Source organism: Bombus impatiens, unplaced genomic scaffold (genome assembly GCF_000188095.3).
Source record: "Bombus impatiens unplaced genomic scaffold, BIMP_2.2 scf_3314, whole genome shotgun sequence".
In the NCBI taxonomy this organism is placed as follows: Eukaryota; Metazoa; Arthropoda; class Insecta; order Hymenoptera; family Apidae; genus Bombus; species Bombus impatiens.
The window spans coordinates 1-597 of NT_179733.1; the positions used below are offsets into that span (position 1 = coordinate 1).

Below are 597 nucleotides of genomic sequence, written 5' to 3' on the forward strand. Positions count from 1 at the left end.
GGGGTTTAGGCGACTGATTGTTTCTATAGTCTCTGCAGAGGAAAAAGGTTCGATGGGAGGGGTCAAGTGGAAGGGGGTGTGCAGGTATTCACTAACGTCCGCGGCGGCTTTGGGGGAATGGGGTTTGAATACTTTTGACAAGTGTTTAGCAAACAGGTCGGCTTTTTCTATAGGGCTTCGCGCCCATCCACCTTGCGGACGGCGGATAGGTGGGATTATTTGTGGGGAGCGTGTGAGTTTCCTGGAGGCCTTCCATAGTGGGATTATTTGTGGGGGGCGTGTGAGTCTCCTGGAGGCCTTCCGTAGTGAGTAGTTGGAGTCGGCTGTGGGGGATAAGCTGGCGAGGTATTTATGGAAACGGAGTCAGCTGTGGGGGACAAGTTGGCAAGATATTTATGAAAACAGTCATTTTTGTAATTTTTGATGATTTTGGTTAGTTTTCTAGTTGCGTTGTTTAGTTTGCTTTTGTCATCCGGTGTTCTTTGGGTCTGCCATACTCTTCTTAGTCTACGTTTTTTTGCTGTTTTTTTTTAGTATGTATAGGGGATAGTCTTGTTTGCTGTTAGATGGCTTTGTCGGTGTGGAGAGGCGGATTGC

At 47.6% G+C, this 597-nt stretch overlaps 1 long non-coding RNA gene across 1 annotated transcript; it reads left to right on the forward strand.

The window, feature by feature from the left end:
- Window positions 1-289: 289 nt before the first annotated feature.
- Window positions 290-450, forward strand: LOC117152496. The gene is made up of 2 exons (XR_004462879.1): window positions 290-345; window positions 390-450. It is a non-coding gene; the product is annotated as an uncharacterized LOC117152496 (long non-coding RNA).
- The last annotated feature ends 147 nt before the right edge of the window (window positions 451-597 follow it).